We start from the raw sequence: 26,286 nt of genomic DNA, 5'->3' as shown, positions 1-26,286 counted from the left end.
TCCCCCCATGGGACTCGCACATTAGTATTCTGCTCGGGGTCTCTTAGCATAATAGCTTTAAAGCCAGACTCTGACCCCGTTGTCATGGAGGCAGCACAATGCGAGTGCATACGCACGCACACATACACGCGTACACATACACGTGCACACACACACACACACACACACACACACACACACATACACACACACACACACACACACACACACACACACACACACACACACACACATGCACGCACACACACACACACACATACACACACACACACACACACAAACACACACACACAACGACCAGCTGCCTGCTTATATGTCAGACTCCTGTGTGGTGTGCATGTGTTGCGTGAGTTAGGGAGATGCTGCCATAATGCCTTCTGAGGAAGTTGGTCTCCCATAATGTCATCTCAGTGCTTTATTCACAATTAGAATGCATCTGTATTTGCTATATATAAACCCATGTGACTAATCCTTAGATTCTAATGTAAGCAGTCAATGGTGTGGTGTAGAGCAGGCGGACATTTGGCGAACCTCTTAGTAAGTTGTACACCAAAGACCTCAGCCAGAATCTAAAGGGTCAATCATTGACACACACACACACACACACACACACACACACACACACACACACACACACACACACACACACAGTCAGTGAATTGATTTTACATGTTTCTTCCTACAACTCTACTAATCACCTCCCCCTTTATGTTCATTCCTGGAAGATATTTCCTGTTTCTAGAAGTCTCCATGCCTTCTGCCACATGAAGAATGCTTTATGCAATATGGAAACGTGGACATAGGTGACCATAGCTGGCCTAGCAAGTGTGTCTTTTTAGCTAAACACACTTTTACACTATCTGCCCACTGTACTGTCTGGTGTACACATAGAACACTTCTTCCTCTCCATGTGGGGACTTTTGATAGATGACTGGAAAATGTGTTGAAAAGTGGAATCCCATTACTGAAGCTAATCTGTCACAGTTCTCGTCATTCCAGATTAGTCACCCCCGCAGAACTGCATGGGCATGAGGACCGCACGCTTTCCGGTATCCAGGTTTCCGTTGGCACCCATGACGCCAACTTCCTTGGATCCATAGGTGATGCTAATGTGCTAATGCTAATGAGAGGCAGTAGTATGAAAAATGTAGCAGCACCAGATCTGCAGATTTCATTCTTTGATCAGTATTGCAGCAGGCATGTCTGGCCTGCATGGATTTGCCAGCAGTAATTTGTCTGAGGGTGCTATGGCTGCCTCTCTCTCTCTTGCTCTCTCTCTCTTTCTCTCTCTCCCCTGTTTCTCTCGCTCTCATTCTTTCCCTCTCAGTCTATCACGTTTGCTTTACTCTCTTGCTGTTTTTTCCTCTTCCTCTCACACTCACTCTCATCTCTTTCACTCCAACTCCCCCCTTCTCTCTCTCTCTCTCTCTCTCTCTCTCTCTCTCTCTCTCTCTCTCTCTCTCTCTCTCTCGGGCTGTGAGAAAAAGGAGGGAGCGTGGTGAAAAGGGAGATTGTGTGGAGCCGGGGTGCTGAAGATGTCAGCTGTCTCGGGGCTCAAGGGCGTCCAGAACAAAGGCTCTTTTCACCCCCTCCGACACCTCCCTGAGCCCGGGCTCCCCTGTGCCATTCAGACCCAGCGCTCGGCAGCAAAAAATCATACCTCCATTCAGCCCTGCAAATCAATTTCCTGATAAGCAGGGGCAGAGGAGGGGGGAGCAGCCGGGTTTGGTGCTCTGCATTGGGTGGCAGGGGGTGGGGGATGATGGTGGGGCACGTCGGGGCCTCAGTTAATTGGGGAGCAGGGAGCAGATTGGGTATTTGTGGCCGTCTTTGTGCACGTTTGTCAATTGGCTGAAGGGTGGGCTGGGGGATGGGGGGGGGGTTGCTAGGAGTGGTAAGTGACAGCGGCCAGATAACCAGTCAAAGGGCCAGAATAATACAGGAAGCCGCCCCTGTGCGGTGGGAAAAAAAAAAGAGCACATCCGATAGGCCTCCTCAGAAACCCCACAGGAAGGGCCCGGCTCAAAGGGAAGGGTTGTTCAACAAAAAAAAAAAAAAAAAATGAAAAGAAAAAATAGACATGACTTCAGATGGCTGAGGGAGGTACGGCCTGCTTCTCAGCTCAAGTCTTTCTGGGTTTCTTTTTTTTTGAGGGGAGAGTGTATGGTGACCTGGGTGGACTCAGAAAAAGCCAGTCAGCAGAAAATTAGCATGCGGAGATGACCAGATAGTGTGTGTGTGTGTGTGTGTGTGTGTGTGTGTGTGTGCGCGTGTGTGTGTGTGTGTGAGAGAGAGATGGATAGAGAAAGCGAGAGAGAGAAAATATGACTGACTGCGTGTTTGCAAAGCAGGGAGCAAGTACATGCATACACAGGAGCAGGAGCAGAGAGTAAAAGAAGAGAGAAGGAGAGAGAGTGAGAGAGAGTGAGAGCAACAGAGACTGGGAGAGAGAGTGAGCTCACACTTAGTAACCCGCCTGCTGAAAAATCCCTTGGTGCCACAATATCAATTACAATTCCTGCACGTAAATGTGATGCAAGGCTACGGGGCCCAAGATTAAAATTCAATTTGTTATCGGCCAATAACAGGGTCTTGCAAGCGCTTCCCGCCTTTGCAGCAATCAGGTGCCACGGACTGAGCAAAGTATTGTGTGGCGAGATAATCTCGCTGCTAACACATAGGCCCTCGCCTGCCTCTCAGCTGCTCCACAATATGAATTACTGTCAGTTAGGAGCCTGATTGATACAAACGCGTGCTTTCCTGGCATTTTAGGTTGGGAGAGGGAGAGAGGTCGCTCATGCAGTTTGCTGCGTTTGAAGGTGCTCTGAACTCTTTCTGTCATGGAATCAGGGTGGGAGAGGGAAGAAAATGCAGCATAGCATCATGCCTTCTGCATGCATGGAAACAAGGCAGGGATGGGAGTATGTATTGCATAATAGTTTGGGCATAGTGTTTGCATTGGGTTTGGGGTTTGAGTAGTGGAGATGCAGTGAGATGGTCAAGATAGGAATCTGCTTGTGTGTGTGTGTGTGTGTTTGTGTTGGTGTATTTGTGAAGGGTTAGTGGGTGTTGGCACAGGGGCAGCAGCTGGGACATAAAGCTCAGATGGGGGAGAAGAGAGAGGGGGAAGAGAGAAAGTGAGGCAGAGAAAGAGAGATTGACAGAAAGAGAAAGAGAGAGAGAGAGAAAGGGAGAGGGAGAGAGAGAAGCCTGGCTTGCTTGCCCCACTCTAGCGGAGGGAGCACAGTCAAGCATAGCAAACAGGATCCACCTTTCTGCTTGGCTAATTTTCCCTATTAAAACAGCACAGCAGGAGACCCAGCAGGAGAGGGGGCTGAAACAAGGGTTATTTTAAAATGTGTGTCTGTCTGTCTGTCTGGTGGGAGGGGGGATTTTGTCTGGGGGTCATGTTTTGAGCTAGACTGATGCCCGCTGATATTAATTTCCCAGCTGCGCTTGCTTTGTATCGGGATCGCCCTTTTCACTGTGGGCCGATTTGTTTCTTTTCATTATCTGTGATATTATTTGTGTCTTTCATTTGTTTGCTGAGTCATCTTTTTTTCCCCTTGACTAATTTCATCAGATTCCAATTCCTCTCTGTCTGAATTGTGCCATCACTTAATCCCCACTCTGATATCTCTGACGAGAAAATCCAGCTTCTTAATGCAGGAACACTCTGCTCTGCTTTCTCTTTCTCTCTCCCTCGTTCCCTCTCTCTCACTTTCTGTTTAGACTACCCCCCCCCCCCCTTTAGTGCTCACTACTTTCAGGCTACCTGAGCATAACCCCTCCCTTCTCTCTCTCTCTCTCTCTCTCTCTCTCTCTCTCTCTCTCTCTCTCTAGCTGTTTCTGGCCATCCATGAGCATCTCGTATATAATGTTTGTACATGTGGCTTTGCTAGCTGGGTGGCTAAGAAATCAGAGGGCCACAATCATGGGTTCTACTAAAAAAATAAATAAATAACATGAATAAATATTGTTTTAAGAACAGATTAGAATGCATGGAGTGTGTAGTTCAGTTCTGATTTGGTACAGGGTGTGTGCCCTGCATATATTCTCTAAAAAGTGACAACTGTTCATGGCCTGCAAAAACCAGCTGCACATCTGTCCCAAGCATTCAGTAAATAATAACTGAATTCTTTTCAGATGAATCTGATTTTAGTGTAGCACAACAGTAACACAGGATCACTGCATCACGTACCTCTCCGATTTGCCGTAAATGTGGTTAATCAAAAAGCTGTTATAAATGAAACTGTATATCCTTGAAAATAGATGGCGTTATGGTGTTGCCTCCGGTATTGGTCTATGTATGTGAACGATGTGTTCTCACTACAACAAGATGTAGGATTCGGCCGTATAGCTTGATTCCATAAAAGTACTGCAATGCCATATCGCAGGTGTGTGCTGTCGAAATACGGAGCGAGACCATTGCTTAATCGAGTAGATGAATATTTCGCATACACTTTCACATGAGAACAGTTTAATATCGTTCCCTGCTATATGCCGTGAAGGTGTCTTTCTTTGTTTTATTCATTTTTATGGATTCGGTGTTAAAGAGGCTCTGAGGTAATAGATATATGCAAAGACGACATGAGAAACTAATCTATGAAGATAAGTAAGAACAAGAATGCATACCCACCACCCAAAATTGCAAGCTGGTGGCTTTCTTGAAAACACATAACGCACAGCGCGTATGTCCACACGCATGCACGCGCACATGCACACGCACACCACACCTCTGACTAATGAGGGGAAAAAAAATACATGACACAACCACAAACTCCTAGGCACTTTCTGGCTTACGCTGCGGAAAAAATAATAAAATTCGCTTAATCTGTTTTTAAATAAAGCTAACTTTTTGTAATCAATCCTATACTTAGAAGGCTGTCATTGATATATGACTTGTGTGCTTTCGCACACCTCTCGAGCTGCTGCGTCGGTTTTCATCCCGCCAGCTGAGCAGAATACTAATCGGGGGATAGAATTTATGTCGAGGCGTTATCGGAGACCGGGTCTCTGGAGAAGCCGCGGAACACTGGTCCTGTGCAGCAGGTTGGGGGTGGGATTGTGTGTGTGTGTGTGTGTGTGTGTGTGTGTGTGTGTGTGTGTGGTGGGTGCGTGTCGGGGAGGCAATGCAGTTGCAGAATAAGAGGGATCGTAGGGATTACATTTAATAATTTATTTACATGGCGGGAGCATCTGTCATTTGTATGCATGGCTTAAAAAGCACGGGGCGGGAGCGACGCAAGCTCGCACAGCTGAGGTTCTTTAATGTGTGGACTTCGCGGATGTCACGCGTGACGCTGCCTTACATTCTCAACTTTTTTTTTAGTTTTTCATAACTGTGTTTTGTGCGCGTTGACCCTAAGTACAAAGTAACATGTATATACGACGTCTTTAATAAAGATTTAAGTAAGGATTTTTAGCCGTTTTGCCTTTTGGTTGTGAGCTCTGTGTTGACTTTAGTGTTGCAGACCTCAAAAACTTTCATTTTACTTTAAGGAATGAAATATTGTCTTCGTCTGTTTCTTTGCTGTGTATGTTTGCTTATGTCCTTTCTCCCTGAATGCATAGTCATCGGTTACCTCTAGTCTACTCGCGGTTGTTATTGATTGGCTGACCTTGTAGGGCACATAGGAAGGGGCAGCCATGAAATCCACTTTTCATTTCAACTGTGGACCTCGCTCTGCTATAGCACCTTGTCGTCTTCCACAGTTGTGGAAGAACGCTGTTTTTAATCAATTTAAGGTATGCTCACGCCAGTATGAAACAATAAGAAGTAGACGAGATTTTTACGATGAAGATTATGCCTTCACCTTGAAAATAAGGATTTGCAAAATAGCAAAAATGTCAAAATGTCAAATCATCCTGCTCATGTGCGCCTCGTTCTCCTCATCCCAGAAATCATTAAATTACGGGAGATTATCCCAGTGAGTCTTAAAAATGCATTCATAAATTGTCAAAGGAAAACATCACAGTTTTTGTTAGGTCATGGTAGGTTACTTTGACTCAAACAGGTTAGTTTTCAATAAGAAAACTTTACAGTTACTGGAAAAAAGGAAAGAAAAAAAATGCTGCATTTCTTTAAGGCCAGAAACTAGTTGCAACATCTGTAATGGCATAATTGTTTGTAGCTATCATTAGGTTTAACTTATTGATTAATGGTTTCCACTTTGAGGTTGAATGGAATAGAAAACCTGGATAAGGTTACAATTCTTAGGACACAGTCCACTGTGGATGGGGGGATGGCAGTCAACCATCACAACCTGTCAGTCACATCACCAGCACCCGAGCCATAGATGCAAATGAGTGGCTTGATTTGATTCCTCAGATGGTGTGTGTGTGGGTGTGTGTCTACTCCGGGCCCTTTTTGAGGTGTCAGCCTCGCTCTTTGCACTCTCTGATGCCTGATGGGTCCCAGCGTCTCCATCAGACGGCAGAACGCTCGCAGCTCCGCTTGTTGTCACTTCAGTTTACGGCGACGTTCACATCCCAGCAGTGTGTGTGTGTGTGTGTGTGTGTGTGTGTGAGGGTCTGGCCTGGCCCGAGCACACCAAACTGTCAAAGAGCTGACGCCTCTCCACTGAAACAAGAGGCCTGTATCCTCCCCCGAGCAGCTGGGACTCATTGCGTTGGCTTTTGCCTCCTTGCAATCCCGTCTGGGCTGAACTGAATTAGCATAGCCATACCTGCGTCCAAGCAAAAGCACTGACCTGAGAAAACACCTCTGTGCAGAGCAGTGGGATTTTGGCACAGAACACCAGCTCTGTGTGGGCTAATATTGCTGCAATGAATTAGACTACAGCTGGTTCTCGCAGGCTTTTACTGTTCAAATCGGGACCTTATTACCAAGCTGAACAATATCAAAGTGGCTCCTCAATTACTGTTGACAGCTGCATTCATTATGTGGTACTGAGAGCATTACAAGCTATTCTATATAACTACATATATATTATATATACAGTGCTGTATGTATATATAGACAATTGTGCTACAATAGTGGGAAAAGGTTGTGAAACCTTGTATTTTTTTGGATTTCTACACAAATGGCTCCCAAAATATGATCTTCTTTATTAACAAACAACACATAGAGTATTTTACATTGTAATAACATTATGACTTAAACAAAGTCACTGAAAAGTATGTGAACCTTCTTTAAAGTGAAATCAAGGTAATTGGATTCAGATGTTCCAGTAAGTCAGGTGCATGTTTGACCTCCTCTAGTACTAGAGAAAAACAAACAAACAAACAAACAAAACCCCCCACAAATCTTTGGTTACCTGCTCTTCACAACAGAATTCTTTTGCATTATGTGCAATGTGATGTAATATGAGCCAATAACTGCAATCTTTGGCCAGAGCAAAAAAATTCAGATGATCTCAGATTTTCAGTGATTTCAGAAGAAAAAATTATGAAACATTCGTGAAACTGGAAAATGTTTAGGATTTCTACTGCTATGTAGAAGCTTATCAGTCTACAGCCAACACCGATGCTTCTGTCTCTAGCTGTGGGTGTCCTGAGATCATCAGTGCAAGGCACATTCTGGAACTCTTAAAAGTAACAGCCTTTGCCTTTCTCAATCATGTTCCACATTACTGGAACAATGTTCTATGGACAGAAAAAAGTTTAACTTTTTGGCAAATCTAAGACTCAGAATTGATTACACCATGCAACAATAATCTCAAATACAGGAATAAATCAACCACAAACAAAAACATCCATGTTTTAGAAGAGTCATATCAGACCTCAGTCCCCTCTGAATGTTGTGGCATGATCTAAAGCAAGCCATCCTCTAAACCAAAAACTGAACTAGTTTTGTATAGAGGAATGGGAGATATTACTAATTGCTGCAAAGAACTGCTCAACAGTTATAGTCTACATAATTGCCAGTAAAGGAGGTTCTACAAGTTACTAAATATTAGGTTTCATATATTTTATTCTACATAAATGACCTTGTATATTTAAATAGTTTGTTCAGTAAAGATATAATAAAATGTATGATGTAGAATAAGACTTTATTCAAATCACATTTAGGACCACTTTATATAGAAATCTAGATTCCAAGGGCTTACAAACTTGTCAAAGTTTGTATGAAGGCATGATATTGAGCAAGCCAGGTCACTCTGTAAATTGCTATAATTAGCTAAAACAAAACAAGGGAGGAGTCAGTTTGTGAATACTGACTTATGACCATGGAAGATATAAAAACTTTTGAGATGATTTTGCCCTGCCGACCCATTACCGAAAAAATGTTCCCCCACCTTAAATTCTATGGTAGTCCACTAGACAGCAGTTCTGTAGAGTATAAAAACTGAAAGACACTAACTAGATTCAAAGGCAGTCTCTGGTATTCCATACATTTGAATATGACGAATCTTACGGTCAGTGAAACCAAATTTTGCAAACAAGCAGTTTTAGGTTTTGCTGGCACTAGTGTTACTGAAGAATACTTCTAGATCTTTGGTCCAACTTATAGTCCTCCCTAATGGTCCCCCCATCAGCATAATTAAGAATGTGAGTTTTGTTAAAAGTTTAGCCTCCACTTCAGACATCAAGGTTTCTGTTTTCTTCCTATCAGAGGGTCAGCCTTCTATAGGGTCTTCTTTGTCAGGCAAGGCACTAGGCAGGAAGGAAGGAACCTCACCAGAGTCATTTATTGCTTCCCAGTGTATTTCCCCATAATAGGCACATTGATGTACCTGTAATTAGTGAAAGCTCAACTCATATGGGATTGAAGTGATAAGCATGAGCTGGCTCATCCTTTCAAGCAGAGGCTGTTGTAGGTATGGGGCATCCTTGGCAGTTTAATGAGCATATTCTAATAAAGAAAAATTTTTCCTAACTGAGATTGCTACTTGTTTCTTTCTTTCAGTAAAGCAAAGGTACTGAGTTATAGTTTCCAGTTTTTCTAGACAAGCTGAGCAGTTATTTAGTCAGAAGAAAAGCTGTATATATTTCATGAGTTTCCCAAGTCATGTGCTGACGCCTTGTTGTAATCCAGGATGAGAACCATTCCTCTTACCCATCAAAGGTAGAGGTCAGAGGTCAGACATCAAAGATATTAGCAGTCCTTTTATGAAGTAAGTATCCAAGATGAGGTTGGATGCATTTCATTTTACACATATTGGAAACTCTGTAGACGTTGCATGAAAGTGTATGCAGAATCCAGTGGTTTTAAACACTGTGCTGTGGACTGTTAGTTTTTGCTATTATCATAGCAATGACTTATTATCACTGATGGCAATGTAATAAAACTTTAAAGGAGTGTGATTTGACTATGTCTCACAATGGGGATAAACTTCTTTAAAACGTATTCTTCATTGTTTGGTTTCAGTCATCTTCAGTAGATCCAGTGAATATCTCTGTACAGTTCCTTTATACAATTCAATGATGAACTATGGTTGATAATGACAACCAGAAGCCCTGGTAAAACAAGGATGATGGCTGATCCAGTCACCTTGAATGGATTCTGCCCAGAGTCCAGCTATGACCCCAAAGCATTTTGAACAGCTGAGGGGCAGACTGAAAATGAGTGAAATGAAAGCATAATCATTTCAGTATGACTATACAAAAAAGCTCATATTTGTACTGTTGCGAGAGGAGAATTAGAGTTCACTAGAAAGTGTGTACATTTTTTTTTTGTAACGGAAAAGATAAAAGGGCAATCCCATAACCAATGTGATTAAAGTAGTGGCATAACTTACACATGAAATGTCTACCAATAGGACTCAAAATGTCCCAATGCCAAACAACCCCAATATTTTCCATGATCTTTTAGAAATTGATTAGGTATATCCAAAATTGCCCCACTGGTAACCAGTATGAACTGCTGCCAACTGCATAGCCATGAAAGTCCACATGCAGGACTGAAGTCCTTAACACTGCTGTCATTCAACATATCCCAGCTTCCCAGTCCAGTCCCATTAACCATTCCCTCCTTCAATCCAGTTCCAGCCCTGTCTGGCCTTCACTTCCTTCTTCTTGACCACACGCTGAAGCAATTATCACCAGGGGAGAAATATTCAAAACACAATATAAAAATGATTGATGGTGCTGTCAATAAGGCAAACATGTTTTAACATCTGAATAATTTACGTGCAAATATATTACATCCAGTGGATGAGGATTAAGTAATTAGTAATGGTACACCTACTTGTTTTGGTAGTAGTGGTGAAGAGTGGGAGGGGTGAATGGAGCATAATGGTCTCCATTGGTTAATTTTTTAAATGAAGGGAAGCCCTAGGATTAGCAAGATTTAGCTTGTATCTTTGTGATACATATTACAGTTATTATTATTAAGTTCATTTTTAGATCATTTTCCAAATTCCCTTTGTCCCTGTGTTCTACATACATTAATTTAATATTTGCTTCAGCAGGGAAAGATTAGAAAAGGCTGATGTTTAAACATTATTGAACTGCTCAAGCTTCTCTTACCATCAAACAAGTGCCTCACTAACACACAGTAATTAAAACCGTGATAAGACACAAAGTTGTTTCTGTGTTTCAGGTTCAAATGCATTCTAAATCAGCTCACTATTTAAACCAAAATTCATGTTTAAATATGTCTCATGCTGGCTATGTTGTTTTAGTTTAGGTTTGTTTGGGGATTTTTGGGCAGGAAAGCTGGGGTTTATTGAGGGAGTCTTTTTGGCCTGAAGAATCATGTGAAAGCCTTTCCATGTTTTTCGTTTGTCTTCTAGTGGAGCAGACGAAAGCATACAGTACACAATACTGCATTCAGAAGCTTCTTCCACCTTAATCCCCTTTACAAATTGGCGATCAGAAGACTGCCAGTACAATACCTGCCCTAAATTAAAGGAGAATGCCTCTGAACAGAATGGATGCCTCTTGTATTCCCATTTTGACAGAGATTTCTAATCATGCAAGGCAGCGGCAACAGTCTTGGAGGATTTGTGGGTATTTTGCTATTGTCTGTTGGCATGTGGCTTCAAGATTAATTTGGGCATATAATAAACAAAAGCAAAAACATTACTAGTGCAGTGGAGGAGACAAAGGGTTAAAAAAGCATGTTGATTTCACAGATTCAATTAAGAAAATGTGTCCTGTCTGACTTTAAGAAAATATTTAAGAAAATCTTAAAGTACTACAAATGTTCTCATCCCCCCCCACACACACACACACCCAGGTGTCAAATCGAGTTGAATAAAAGCTGGATATTTTTCTCATTTCTGAAACAATATATCTGCACTTCTCTTCCCAGAAATCCAGGGATAAATCCAGGGATAAAAAGCAGAAAGGTAAAGAGAGTTCATGGAAAACAATTGTTTTTCCTCATAGTGACACATCACATGTCAACTTTGTGAGTACAAATAAGATAAATCCGTTTATTTATTGAGGAGTGAAATTTCTTTTTAGAGAAAATGCGCACAATGGGAGTTGCATAGAACATAAAGCAGAGGTTACGATTAAGAATCAAAGAGAAATGAGAGATGGTTTACATTTTGATTGTAATATAGCCAAGAACAGTCAGTGCTATACACAATTACATAAAAGGTGTAACAAAATATCCTGCTAAACATTTGCATTTTTTCAAATATATACATATATGCATTTACAACGAATATATCACTGTTTATTTGGACACGTTTTATTTTTTGAATGAATATGAACTAGTTTCTCAAGTATGGTGTTGATTTTCATGGTAAGGACACATTGCTGCATTTCCTTCAGTATTGATGTCAATCACTTACCAGCTACAGCAGTTGTCTTGTGGGACTTCCAGTCACATACAGTAATTAACCAGGTAAACCTTCCATCAGAACGAACACTTTAGAGTTCTGTTTAAAAAGTTAAACAGTTGTATTCCAGAGAATCAAGTCAAAATGAGGTTGGTGAACAAGGAATTTGGACATTGTAAATCCTAAAAAATGAACCTTTATGTTACAAATGTGACGAGATATATTTCGACTTTTCAGAAAAGGTTGCTGTGCTTATCTCACATATATGTGAGCTAAGAACCAAAGAGCCCAAATTACAGAAGCTTGTAGTACATAAATCTACAAGAGTTTTATGGTTCCATTTATCATGCAAATAATTTCACAAATAATCACACAAATCATCATACATAATAATTGCATATTTCATGCACAAGATTTTTCTTAACAAAAACAGTCGTGGACTTATTTGATGCACTGCAAATTTGTGAGGCATGAAGAGCATTTGTTAAACTTCTGTTCACTGTTCTTTATGTGGAAAAACACAACCTGCATTCATTTTGTGAAGTTAGGCTAGATTCAAACCCCTTAGTGTTGGTACCTGTGGTATCCCCTTCATCTTCATAGATACATACCGTGTACAACTTGGGAAGCTTAACATATCCATTGATGCTGCCTCCCATCAACATTAGCAAATAATACATTAACAGGGCTTCATAGATAGTTTTAACACTCCCCAGTTTTAAACTTATTAAACTTTATATGTAAATGTTTTTTAACCTTTAGACACAAATCTCAAGAAGAACTCAACACTGATCCAGTACCACATGCTTAACTTGGATTTCCATTAGTTAATATCAGTGTCTTATTTCAGTATCCTTTCATCATAAGATAAACATTAATGCTCAGCAAATGCTGATGTGAAATATTATTAAAAGCCAACCACCAGCATACTGGTATAGAAGAGCTCTGAGATAAGTAAGCCAGAATACCAGGTGCCATCTATCTGCTTTTGGGCTCATTATTTGATGAAAGATGAAAGCTATTTTGTAACAGTCTTTACCAAATAACTTGTATAGTAGTATAGTGCAGTACTTATTGACAGACCACCATGTAGATGTAAAAAATCTGGATTGGATGATCTGATAACATAACATAAATAATATAAATAAACTCTCTCTCTCTCTCTCTCTCTCTCTCTCTCTCTATATATATATATATATATATATATATATATATATATATATATATATATATATATATATATATATATATATATAGACACACACACACACACACACACACACACACACATAAACTGTTTTGACATTTTAAATGGTGATGAGGTAAGCTTATTTACGAGGACAGATGTGCAACTGATACTGTAATTCAAAAAACAAATAGGCTACAAAATCGAATTTCATATATTACGTCTCTGTCATGCCAGTAGGTCATTCCAATTATAATAGCAAAACTTCCCTGTAAAAATGAAAAAAAAACAACTCCCATCCACATTGCATTGAATCAAGCATACAGTAAAATGTGCTTACTGTCACCACCCAGTCAGAAACCAAAAATGCCTCAGAGGTGTGTATTTTGTATTTTGGTTTGGAAACAATCCCACTTCTCAACACTGGAATATTTGCAGTTTGAAAGAATCTGAGCTGTAACAGTGGCTCTTGGGTGTTGTGGTAAACTATTTCTGGCCTTGTATTACCCATTTTCTTTCCCCCCTTTCTACATACACATGCACGCAGACACATGGGGAACAGATCTATCAACATGTCAGCATAGAGTGAGACATTCAGCTTGTCAGGGGAGACGGTTGTTAGGCTGAGTTATTGCTGAGTCGTTGAGAAGCGGCCCTTGCCAGATGTAAAGGACATCTGCAGAGAGGAAGTGGTTTAGAGTGACTTCAAAACAAGCAAGCGAACGTAGAAGACCGTGTGTATGTGTGTGTGTGTATGTGCATGTGTGTGTGTGTGTGTGTGTGTATTAGGGGAGTCGGGAGGAGGGTGGACTTGAGTTTTCAACTCTTTAAGGTGCTTGTGGCTGGTGATGACACAAGGCCAGGGCTTTAAGTCAAGCATCTCTCAGTCCTTCCAAATCGCCTGATGATCACGAAAGAACCATATTTCTGTCTGCTCCAGGCCTGCTTTGATTAAGATTATCTGCACCGCGTCTTCCTGGCGCACGCCGTCATCTGTCGTTCCAGCAATAGCAGATTAATTTTAATGTGCCATTCCTTTTCATCATGCCCATCAAATTCCTTGGCGGGAAAAGCGTTATGCACAGCAGAAAAGTTTGTACCTGCAGCCTTGCGTGTGCCCGTGCGGGTCCAAACGTGCATATTTGGATGCGGCACTGTGGGGGAGGGTGAATGGCATGTGGGGGTATTGGAGTGCACATGTATTAAGCATGTGACCCAGTCAGAATAGCCTTTCTCTATAGCCAGATGGGGGCTTTGAAATAACATAGCAGTATTCAATCTGATTAAGGTATATGGGTGCATCCTGACTAGTTGATACTCATAGTAAATTATTTCTATCCTTCAGAGACTCCACTGAGCTACTTGCTGCTGAACCGAGTGGCACAATTTTCCTTTCTTTTCTGCTCACACTGAAAGCCACTGCAAGCATTGCAAATATTACAACTCCAAAGCATCTGTAGCATTTTCTGCCATATTCTGTAAGTGACCAAATGCTCTTTGTAAGGTTAGCATGTCTGCTATGTGAAACCGACATGTTCCATGCCAACTTGTTCCTCCATTCCCTTTGAGTAGGTGAGAAAGTTTTCCTGAACAAGCCCTGGTACTCTTATGCTCCCTTTCTTCCTTTTTTCCATGCTCAACGCATGGGTTTTCTCCTCCACCACGACTCTCTATTGAGTGGGCCTTTCTGCATCATTAGCTGGGCACAAAGCGCAGAAACAGTAGCGGCGGGCGGCGGGCGGGAGCACCGCGGCCGCCAGTGGGCGGGAAGGACAGGGGGCGGGGCCAATGCGAGGTGGGAGGAGGTTAGTGAGTGAGCACTGTTCTGTTGTTTTTTGAAGGAAAACAGGGCCAACTGGCAGGAGAGAGGCGGGCCAAGCGGGAAAAGCTTTTGGATCTGTCACTTCTTGGGGCAGGGCAGGGCACTGAAAGAGGTCATGGATGGATGAATCCTTTTTGGGTGAAGGTTTTTGCCATAGCATCACTGTGAGAGTAAAGTTTAGAAAAGGTATATCACAGCCCATCACTGTTACCTCCAAGCACTTTTAACAAGGAAAGATTAAGAATGGGATTAAAACAATATTATCAACAGAAGCCTGTAAACTTGAACTCTGCAGCAATGTTTTAAAAGTCTTCTGCTGTAGGAGGAATGTCAGGTCATCATATGGCCTTAAAGGGGTTGCATTCATGCTGCAAAATGACCTCATCAGATTCCTCCCACACTGAGTCCATCTTTGATATTGCTATGCAGGATGTAAGCTTTTTTTAAAGAGAAGTTTCTAGAAGAACAATAGTACAGAGGCAGTACATAAACAACAGAGTTGCTCTTTGCTTGTATGCTTGCATTGTAAGTTGTGTAAGTTAATGGTGATCGTTTGCCACCTGCCAGATGCTCACTGTACAGCTTCCTGTCACTGTAATATCAATGTAACCCCCCCCCCCACTCCCCAACTACAACTTCCTCTGCCCAGCTCCCATTACTGATCTTTCTGCTTCTTCTCAGCTTTGATGCCCTCTCCCTCCACTCTTCCCTCCTACTCTGCCTCCTCCCTCTGTGGCGCAGATCAGCTGCATCCCTCACAAAGACGCATTCATCTCCACGTTGATAATTCCCCCTCTAGTGGCCACTTGGTTTGAAAGCTTACAGCCCCCGAAGACGCCCTCACCAAAACAATGAAGCCAATCGCGTGTACGCTGCAACAAAGTCTTTATCTGAATACCGCATATTACATTCATTTAATTAGCATGTTGGCATTTTGAACCCAAATACGATTACTTCATTATCCGTGTCCCAAGCGTCCAGAATAGCAGGTTACAACTGCCATTTTTTCTCTTGTTTTTCCTCTGCCTTTACTGCTGTATAATCTAGCTACAGTAAAATATCATTATTTAAACTGCAGGGTATATTAAAGACTGGAACAGATACTACTTTGTACATATGACTGTATTAATTGTGCTATACCTTGTAATAAACTGAGGCACCAGTGATACAAAGCAGTAGTTTGGGTTTAGTTTGGGTTCTTCTGTACTGTATTCTTAAGTATTAATACTTTAACCTACTGGATTATTTACACTTTTGGAGGTTTTGGAGTTTAAATGCACTCAATACCATGAAGATTTACTCTCATTAAAAATCAGAAAGACTTAAAATGATACATAACCAGAAAAACTCATCAAAACACTTAAAAACTCAGCACCTATCGCCTTTAATAAACAAATAACAACAATGAAAATGCAGTAAAAGTACATTTAAAAAGTGTTTAAACAATATAGATACTGGAAACTAGGCTTTTAATATTGTTCTCGTTTTAAAGTGTCTGTGTTTGTTTCCCATCACTGTAAAGGTGGTAGACAAAAGCAACTGATTTTGTAAGTATAAGGTAAACATCATGCTTCCCTGAAGGCAAGGTACTTCACAAAAGTGCAACCTAGTTTAGGACCTTGTTCACTACCACACAACTGATTGTTCAGCTGACTAAGTTTATAAGTTTATATGACAATTTACTACAAACATACAAATTGTCAGTCAGTGTTTAAAAAAGGTTTAAAAAACCAGTTGTGCTACTTGGCAAAAACAAAAACGTAATTACATACCATATGTTGTATACAGTAAACTTAAAAACACCACCTACGAACAATATCTCAAATAGCTAGAAAAACTAATTAAAACTAGGCAGTTTGGACTAAAGTTACGTTCTCCATGGTAATGCGTTTGTTTTCTTTCAGAGCACACATTTTAATTAAAAATCATTTGACCCCTTATATTTAGAAGGAAAACGACGAGAAAGTGACCTAAACAGACCCGGCGGTAGTCTGCTTCACCAATAAAACCATAGCACGTTGCGAAGCACTTTAGTAAAAGGTTGTTTCTTTTTAGGCAAATTAGCCATCCTATAATCTCACCGAGAGGCGGATGAATTGTGTGCCCTTGTGCTGAGCAGGCGAACGCGTGCTCTACACGATGTAAAACATTTACATGAAAGTACTCGACTTTGAAATGCACCGACATGAAAGGCCCCTTGCACCATCTATCAATGTAATTATTAGGGCAATTTTACCGCACATTAATCAACAGAGTACTGTGTGAGCGTGGTGCGCTGGCGACGCCTGCCTATTGCAGGTGGCTGATGGCACAGAAGAATGGGCTGAGGGGTGCGCTGCCTCCAGCCGAACCCCACTTTCAACAGCGTGCTCTTCAATGCAGTCTACGTAACAGCTGTGGGAGTGACATGACGACTGGGAGAAGATGGCCGCCTATGTTGCCATAGCTTTGATCTTCTATTAGCCTGAAGAAATATCATTGTTGAAGAGTCACAGTTGAACGTAGATGTTTTTGAGTGTAAACGGTGTGCAGTCAATAGTGTGTTGGAATGTCAAAGGCAAATTACATCAATATTTAGAAGAAATAAAATTTCACTGATTGTCAGTTGCTAGGTATTTATATCTGTGTACATACGGGGATTATCTCAGTGTCCTCTTTCCAAGTGCCATGGGTAGGCATTTTAATAGGCTGGTCTCTATGTGTCCAGGACTGCATCAGATCAATCATGCTGCCATTACTGAACTCATTCATAACCATTGATTACCCTTTAACAAGCTTTATTACTGGCAAATTTGTGCCTTAAAATTAGTAATTAATTAAGATTTTCCATTCAATTATAATGGTTATATTAGGATTGGCAATTTAGATGCCTGGGCTTGCAGACTCATCTAATGGCCTTATCGCTAATGAGGTGGAGTCAGAATGTAGTGTTTGATACCATGCTAATTGTCCATTTAGCAGCGGCCACTGGCTACCAGCTGGTCTCCAGCAGTGCTGAGCAGGCGAGCCTAATCTCCTGGATGCTCTGAAGGAAAACGTGGCTCGGGGGGAGAGGTGACTTTGCTATGTGGGGTCACAGGAAGCCAACAGTGACCCACTGCTTCAATGATGAGGACTCCAAATGAATCTTTTAGCGTCCACCCAGATCGGGGGTGGGGTGGGGGTCACATGACGCTCTGGCTCCTCATTCATTGGCAGAGAGCCCTGAACACAGTGGAATGACTCAGCATGGGGCAGCCATATTGTGTTTCTCATGGAGGGTGGGGGTTTTGTTAATGAACTTGCTCTCTCCTAATAGGAAGGAGAGTCATTTGGCACACAGTTTTGTGGCAGTGTGCTTTGTTTCCCCTGGTTGTATTAATGATGTTGGTTTTCTCTGTGGGCTCTCAAAGGGACGCAGCAAGTGCTGTGATAAACAGTGTGGCATAATTGGATATCTGATAGTGGCTGACAACACAAGAATTCCCTCCACCCTTTGTCCCACAGTGATGAGTCATGTGACCCCAAAGACAGCCAAGGACCATGTCATCAGGGGACTATTAGTTGAGAGGTGGCATGGAGGTTTACATAGTGATAGATCCTGTCGAAAGGACTGGATATTGATCTGATTGTTTGCTATTATAATCCCACCTGACAGGGGTTACCCTTTTAAATCAAGAATGATACATTTTAGATGCTTGTATTAAGTCTGGTTAACATATCCAAGGTCCAGATTACATCCAACTCTATCACTAGATCATATCAGATCATTTTAAGGGAACTTACAGTAACATTGAGTATGGTCAGTTAAAAAAAAACACCCTTTATCCCATCCTTCCTTCTCAGATACACATGCATGCATTTCTCTCACAGTTTTGTTCCCCTCAAGCTAACTAATTCTTTGTTCATTCGTGTGCCTAGCTCTCACAGGCCTGCTCCCAGTGCCATCAGCTGGCCTCCATGGCGTGCTGATGGGGAGGTGGTACTGGGTGCCGGTAGCCTGCCTGGTGTGCCTCTCACAGATGTGACTCCTGCGTGACATTGCTACCCTGGTGAAGGGGTGGTGGGCGGCTGAGAGCGCATCAGCAGGCTGTGCACGTGACTATGTGGAGGCAGAGGAGCGGCGGTCTCCTGGAGGAGTGGAGAATCCCCGCCGGCTCCGCACTGAGTAATTAGGCTGGCCTCCTGAATGTCACTCGCAGCTTGTTTATTCTCATTATTTTATCATTTTAAAAAGCCTCTAGGTGATGAGACATGCAGTATAATTACTGTTATTAGCATACTAATTGGACGTCAAAATAGGCCAAGTTACAAGGTAGCCAACTGCAACATTTTCACTTTAATCAAAAGGCAGGTCATGGGCAGGGTGATCTTGTGCTGGGCCACTAATTGGGAGTAATTCTTTAACCCCTTTACCTGATCCTAAGGTTTCAGGGTATGAAAGTTTAACTTAGTTGTGTTGGTGCACATAAGATATGGGCATAAAATGGTTAACACCTAAAAACTATAAACTGAGTTCTGAACGTCAGAGGAAATATTCTTCTATAAATCAGTAAAGGGTCATGGAAGCTGTTATAGATGAATTAAGAAGAATTACATATGGGTACAACTCAGTTTCCCCACAATGTGAAGTGTGACAGCTCCAGATTGTCTGGGCTAGGCCTCAGCCTGTGCTGTTTGTAATGCACAAAGGGAATTCTCTTGGGGTTTGAAGGGGCATGATCCAATGGGCATGGGGTTGCTGATAGGAAACTGATAGGACCAGCTTTGTCTCTTCTGGAGAGTGGCCACAAACCTCTCTTTTATGAAAACACGTTTTCTTTTTCCCCACCACGTAATTTGCATATGAAAGCCCAGGACAGAGCTAGACCCACTGGTCTCAATGGGGCCAACTTAAGACAGTGTCAACACTGAGACAGGAACAAAACAAAGGGGGATTTCACCCCCCCCCACTCCCCCTGGCCAGTCTCATTGTCTGTTCTCTGTCAGTTCTGCATCTGAGCTCTCCTTTACTCTCTCCCAATTGGCTTAAATCTTTTGAATAAAAACGAGCTTTTGAATCACTGTTTAAGAAAGAGATTGACAGGTAGAACAGCACAACATGATTTCATAATTTTTACTTCTTATCATTTGGAAGAATTAAAGATCATGGCACCATGGTATACTGGTTCTGACATTTCCTCTGTCAGTCATACTTGATTACTAACAAAGACCCGAAATTCCTAGGAGTGACCAAGACACAGTGATTCTTCAACTAATTATGGTGAAGCGTTACACTCTTCTTTCATTTAATAGAGTTCAAATTAAGGACTGTGTATTTCTTTTTGTCCCAGTCTTTACCAAATGTTCAGCCTCTTAAAAGACATAGCCATTACAGTAATTTGCAGCACATGCACCTAATTGACTCACTTAGGCTGAATACCTCTGTGTAGTTCAGTATTCAAACATGTGCAGAGAGTCAGCACACATGCAGTGGTATAATGTAGCCAGTGAGAAGCATGAGAGAACTTCAAAGGCCTAGTACACTTCATATGCCCCAGTGGGGTCCAGGTGAAGTTAGTGTAGATTTGTGCGTGTCAGCAGGGGAGCCTGTCTTTCATGTACAGTATGGGATAAAAAGTGGAGTGATGTCCACTTTATGTGTATGTGTGTGAATACAGTAAAACAGAATCATCAAAGCCAAGCTTCTATCAGTGAAAACAGTGAGGAACTAGTCCATTATGGAAGACAGATGTCTGTCACTCATGATTGATGACAATTACAAACAGGAACATTAAAAATGAGCATTGCTCGCTAACCTTTTAAATACACAGATGAACACAAACACACACACACACACACACACACACACACACACACACACACACACACACACACACACACACACATACATACATACATACAGAGAGAGACAGAGAGAGAGAGAGAGAGAGAGAGAAAGAGAGAAAGAAAGTATATTGAGTTCACAACCTAGCTCCAGCAAAGCTGTTGCTTTTTTGTGTTTTACTAGTTTTTAACTTGTGGAGTTGTAACATCTTCTATTCATGCTGATAAGCTAAAAAAAAAAAGCCTTGTCACATTCTTCAAGTCAGTCAGTATTCCCATCTAGAGTGGTGCCACTGACAACAGCTGATCCCATTTGATACTATCTGTTGTATTTTTGGATCTTGTTTGACTGGTTGTATTGACATCTAGCACACACTCAGCGAGTGGACTCTGCACTAGGAAACAACACTGTAATGTTATCCAGGCAAACGCATTAACTTGAACAGTAGTCATGGAAACAACCCATGTCCCCTCCCCTCAATCATATTTTCCACCTTTGCTTCTTGGTGTCAAGAATAGAACCAGATGCTTCTTGCTCTCTATTGATTTGTCTTACTGCACACTGCAATTCAGCAAAGGGTCAGGCAGCCAGAACCTTGGCAAGTGGATGTGCTGATAAGAATAGATTGTGTTGGTGGGTAGGTGGGGTGGAGGAGTGGGTGGGTAACAGGTGCTAGAAGCCCACACACTGCTCTCAGCGCTCAGGTCACATGTACAGCCAGGTGGCAGTCATGCGTCCGGCAGTATGAAAGCCAACATGATTGACAGGGGATAGCAGTCGGAAGACAGATCCAGGGTCAGGGACTCAAGGGAACACTGCATGCCTCTATTAGCAAAGATTTACAGTGGAGAGAGAGAGAAAGAAAATCAAGGAGAAAACCCGATTAATGTATGCAGAATCATGCACACGGCTCATGGCAGAAGACATTTTCTTTTCTTTTTTTTTCAGTTTCAAGCTTCAAAATATGTCCTGTTAATCCGCTTTCAGATTCATTTGAGAAGTAACATATTTTTCAGTGTCATCAAGTCTGGAATTTGCCTCTTATCTATTTGGTTTCTTTTTTCCCCCTATTATTTCAAGTAAATATGGGTTCAAATAAAATCTCATTTGTTTTACATAGGCTATGCAAAAGGGATATTTTGCACATTATGGCCCAGTGGTATCCAGGTTCTCAGTTTAGTAACATTACTAATATACTATCACTACATTTGAATCACTACTACATGTAACTAGAAACTAGAAATAGAGCTATAAATACTCTGGAGAACTAACAATACCCTGGAGAACTAACAATGTTTAGTCATATATATATATATATATATATATATATATATATATATATATATATATATATATATATATATATATATAATATTGCATATATAACTTACTTTTGCTTACCAGGATCGATTTATTTGGGAATTTGTTTTATACTTAAAATGTAACTGCTTACTTCTGTATTGTGCTAGTGGTTTCCTCCTATTTTCCCTAAAAGGCTAAACTTTTCACATTAAAAATATCCAATACTTTTCACAGAGAGATAGTGTTAGCTAGCTAGGTAGCTAAGTCAGCCAAGTCAATTTTACTAAATATCAAATACTGAGAATATCTGGTCTATATTTTACTAAATATTCAAGTATTTCAAAGGGAACCAAACCAAACTTGTGGTTAGTGAATAATTATCAATATGTTATTCCAAAAAATAATTAGCAATGTAACTTCTAACTGGTCATGTTTTGGTACAGTTTGATTTACACCCCGCTGCAAAACAACATTATTTCTCAGATAGCATGGCATGGCAGCATAAATTGGTCAGGATTGGTCAGTAACATTTCAGGGTGGCCCTGCAAAGGTTAAATTGTGGAATACTGTTACAGTGAAATGCTCTCAAGACCATTCAGGACTGCTGTAAGGCTTTCCACTTTTCCAGCACTCTTCCACCTATCTGAGCAAATAAAATGTAATGCTGCATGGTTGTGAACTAGGCCATAAACTACAAGGTTTCTCTTGATGACAACCCTTACTTCCAATATACTAGCCTTGAATGGCAGTTAGGAATGAACCATTATAGAATCAGAAATAACACTTTTGACCACAGCCAAAGTTTAAAATATAGCATTCTCCTGGAAAGGAATTGCAGCATAGTGTTGACAATTGCCTACAGTATCTATAACATGGACAACTGTTACTTTGTGTATACTGGTGATATTGTGGTGAACTCTAGAACTTAACATCAGGAATGCCCAGAAAATAGATTTATTTAATTGCATGTTTTATTCTTGAATATGGAAAAAAAAAAAATTTAGTAGAAGTTACTATTTTTTTCTGATATTTGGATATTAGCCATTATTCATTAAATTGTCCACTAACTATCTATAACTGTTCTAAACTGTGCCTGACACTCTTAGTTCCTGGCACAAGTTAACCCTCTATTGCATAACATTGCCCCTGGATAACAAACTCATTTTTCTCCCTGTACCAACACATAATATACACTGCCTGGCCAAAAAAAAAAGGTCACCACCTGGATATAACTAAGCAAATAGGTAAGAGCCTCCCATTAGATAATTACTGCATGGGTGATTATGTTTCGGCTGGCAACAAGTTATTTAACATATGCAGTTATTTAACTGATGCAGTGAGTAGCTTCTCATATGTTAAATAACCATGTCAAAATACACATTCTGTGGTCGTGGAAAAGATGTTAATCTGTTTGAGAAGAGTCAAATTATTGGCATGCATAATGCAGAGAAAACATCTAAGGAGATTGCTGAAACTACTAAAATTGGGTTAAGAATTGTCCAACGCATTATTAAAAAGTAGAAGGACAGTTGGGAAACATCATCTTTGAGGAAGGAATGTGGTCAGAAAAAAAAATCTTGAATGATCGTGATCGGTGATCACTTAAACGTGTGGTGAAATCAAATCGTAGAAAAACAACAGTAGAACTCAGGGATATGTTTAATAGTGAAAGTAAGAACATTTCCACATGCACAATGCAAAGGGAACTCAAGGGATTGGGACTAAACAGCTGTGCAGCCTTAAGAAAACCACTTGTCAGTGAGGCTAACCGACAAAAATGGCTTCAATTTGCTAGGGAGCATAAAGATTGGATCTGGAGCAATGGAAGAAGGTCATTTGGTCTGATATGACCAGATTTCAGACCAGATTTACCCTGTTCCAGAGTGATGGGCGCATTAGGGTAAGAAGAGAGGCGGCTGAAGTGATGCACCCATCATGCCTAGTGCCTACCGTACAAGCCTGTGGGGGTAGTGCTATGATCTGGGGTTGCTGCAGTTGGTCAGGTCTAGGTTCAGCATCGTTATGTGCCCAAAGAATGAGGTCAGCTGACTACCTGAATATACTAAACGACCAGGTTATTCCATCAGTGGATTTTTTCTTTCCTGATGGCACGAGCATATTCCAAGATGACAATGCCAGAATTCCTCAGCCTCATATCGTGAAAGAGTGGTTCACATGGATTGGCCACCACAGAGTCCAGACTTGAACCCCATTGAGAATCTTTGGGATGTGCTGGAGAAGACTTTGCGCAGTGGTCCAAATCTTCCAGTATCAATACAGGATCTTGGGGAAAAATGAATGCAACTCTGGACAGAAATAAATGTTGTGACATTGCAGAAGCTTGTGGAAATGATGCCACAGGGAATGTGTGCCATAATCAAAGCTAAAGGCGGTCTAACGAAATATTACGTGTGACCTTTTTTTGGGCCAGGCAGTGTATATTTATTTACAACAAAAGTGTTAATAATGAAGAGAAGAACTGGAATTAACCAAGAAATGAGACTTTTCTTGGTCACACCATTTCCTTGGTTCTATTTTTAAACAAATTTCTGGGATTACACAGCTTGTGAATGATATACCTTTCTGCTTCAGACAAGGCCCTCAGAAAAGCTATATTTTTATATATGAAAAATACAATTCACATGTACTGGTGTTCAAAGTTTAAATTCAAAATTGAAAACACTTTTAAATTCAGTATAATATAAAGTAATATCTGAGAAAACAGATATTGTGGAACAATGTGATGGATATAGCCTAGAGGAGCAGGCAAAGTGTCACTTTGGATATTTGCCAAGCTACAAATTGTAAAGGAATAAGATTTTCAAATGTTTCTTTTACTGACATCATCTCCTAAAGAATAACATGTGAATCTTTATCAATCCTGGGATTAAGACATCTTTGTTTAGAGAAATGGAGAAAGTGATTGGTTAAGAATAAAATCATTTAAATGAACAAAAGAATAGATAAGCAGTGTCCTATCAATGATATGTTGTTTTTTTAACTTCATGAAACATATAAGGCTGTACATACTGAGTGTGTGTGTGTGTGTGTGGGGGGGGGGGGTGTTGAGACTGTATCAAGCAAATTCAAAATTTAAGTTTTTGTCCAATGAAGTTGTGTGAGCAATATAATGTCAGATCATTTGGATAAAAACTGCAAAGCACTACGCCAAACCAATCTTTTCCTTGCTAAGTTCAGTAATCAGCAATGGTTCTTTATTAACAATTATGGCACACAACAGAAATACAAGTCACAATCAGTGGTGGTCAATGAGGTAAATCTGTGGAGAGGCTCATGGTGAATGAATACAAATCAATTTTTGTTACCTAATCAGACAATAATGGTATATTTTCTAAATGACAATGTCTCCATCCAACAACTTTGAAAACAGCCTGTAACACAGAAAGATCACTTGTTAACACAGTTAAGTCATTTTCTAGTACCTGCTCCATGTTCACAGCGACATTAGTTGGCCTATATTGTGAATGTAAAAAAAATAAATGACAAACATACTCTAAGTGAAGCTAATTTGTTTTACAAGATAACTTGGTTGACATAGCTAATGTTATTGTAGCCAAAATCATTGGTTATCAACACTGAAGGAGACCCCTTGAATCCCTGCATGTTGCAGTGGCTTTTATATGAAACACCTATTACATGCCAGAATTTGATTCTGATTGGTCAGTTTATCTGTAGGCTCTCAGCCTCTGCTGCCATTCAGTTTGAGAGTTGCTGTGATTATTTAATAATCTATGCTTACTGTTCTGGGAAGAAAGCATAGTGTAAACAACATTATCTAAAACTAGACATATAAAAGTTATAGACTGATTACAAATAAAACATGCTTTGATGGCATTGTTTAAATTTGAGCAATAATTTGAGGAGGCTGAGCCTCTCTTACCCCACTGATGAACGGCCACTGGTCATAAGGGTAATAAAATAAATATTACCAGTCGATCATTTTGGTAACCTTTAAGAGTGCTTGCTTGCTGGTTTTGCTGGTTGTACTCTGTATTTTAACTACTCAGATGTGGCCAGCTTTTAAATCACATCTTAATGACTCTCTTGCTATCATGTAGCATTGCTCAGTGAATATTATAAGCACTGAGGTACATTTCACATTGCCAAAAAAGCTGTGCATTATCCTCTTAAACTACTTATAAATCCCTGAATTTGCCCAGAACTGTGTGTGATTATGATGGATCAAATAACATATGTCCCATATTTCAATATTTTTCAAATACAGGATTTTCACTGAGTGTGCATAAATATTATTATACTGTTTCATACAGTGTTCAAACCCTGTCCCCGAGACATCATAGTGTAGGCTGTATAGATACATCTCTGGTATATCTTTGGTCTATAGGGAGGGAAAAGCACAGATGCACATCAGGTTGTACTGAAACACATGTGGATACGATGTGTACAATATGTTGCACCAGATATGAATAACTTGAAGCACAGAAATCTT

The sequence above is a fragment of the Electrophorus electricus genome, chromosome 16, assembly GCF_041902795.1.
Source record: "Electrophorus electricus isolate QZ-2024a chromosome 16, ASM4190279v1, whole genome shotgun sequence".
NCBI classification, from domain to species: domain Eukaryota; kingdom Metazoa; phylum Chordata; class Actinopteri; order Gymnotiformes; family Gymnotidae; genus Electrophorus; species Electrophorus electricus.
This window is presented reverse-complemented; position numbering follows the sequence as displayed.